This window comes from Emydura macquarii, unplaced genomic scaffold (genome assembly GCF_026122565.2).
Source record: "Emydura macquarii macquarii isolate MOO-44397 ecotype Brisbane River unplaced genomic scaffold, CSIRO-AGI_Emac_v2 contig_1211, whole genome shotgun sequence".
Lineage (NCBI taxonomy): Eukaryota > Metazoa > Chordata > Testudines > Chelidae > Emydura > Emydura macquarii.
In genome coordinates this window covers 1-885 of record NW_027131348.1, presented here as the reverse complement: position 1 = coordinate 885, position 885 = coordinate 1, and the positions used below count along the sequence as shown (strand labels likewise).

General features: G+C 45.5%; 1 non-coding gene across 1 annotated transcript; it reads left to right on the top strand.

Annotated features, from left to right (window-relative positions):
• Positions 1-276: 276 nt before the first annotated feature.
• On the top strand, positions 277-465 carry LOC137152394 (U2 spliceosomal RNA). The gene has a single exon (XR_010919515.1). It is a non-coding gene; the product is annotated as a U2 spliceosomal RNA (small nuclear RNA).
• The last annotated feature ends 420 nt before the right edge of the window (positions 466-885 follow it).

The following is an 885-nucleotide window of genomic DNA, read 5'->3' as shown; positions in this document are numbered from 1 at the left end:
AGCTCTCAGCGGTCAGGGCTGGTGGCAGGGATTGTGGGAGGGCCGAGGTGGGCTCCACTGTGTGCTGAGAGTGTGGGGCAAACGAGGGCCAATGGCAGTGGGGGGCCTAGCAATTCATACTTAATTGATAGGGCAGACACCATGGCCATGAAGGTAACTTTTCAATAGATTATGCTTTCTTTATACTCTCTAACTTCTAGCCAAATTCTGTACCCTCTGATAATCTGTACATCATGGCTAGATATCCAGGAACTTCTTTGCTTAAACTCTCTATTTTTTTTTTTAAGTTTACATTTAATAAAATTTTTTGAATCTGTTCTGATCAGTTCAAAATCTGCTATGTTCTGTATCTGAGAGCTCTGTATAAAATGGGTTTTTAGAACAGGGAGATGGAATAATGGCTTGCTCCATCCACTCTATGCATCAACCTGGTATTGCAGTATTTCCAGAAATGGTGCACCTTCCTGTGGGGAGAACAATCTGGTGAAAAACAAAGGAAATATTTGTGGTGCAAATGTGCTTGTGGTCTTTTGATGTTGTAGTCAAGTGTTAGTTGAACTCTTCTTTCTTGGTTTTTGTAGGTTAGTAAGTAGTGGTTTCTATGGGGCTTCAGTCTCTGGTTTCTCAACAGGAGTGAACTGCGGTTCCTTGCCTTTCCCCAGGCAGTTCTGGATGGCGTTTTGGCACAGCTGCCAGGCTCTGGAGAGGGGCTTGCATCTGTAGAGGATGGGGAGCAGGGTCTCGTTGCTGTAGCTTCACTTCCTGCAACGCTTGTTCTAGTTCCCGTCTTGGACAGCTCCGTTCAGCGGGACGCAGTTGAGCAGGGTTCGATGGATGAACCTACAAACTCTGCCTAGTCTGGGCAACATATTTGCAGAGACTGTT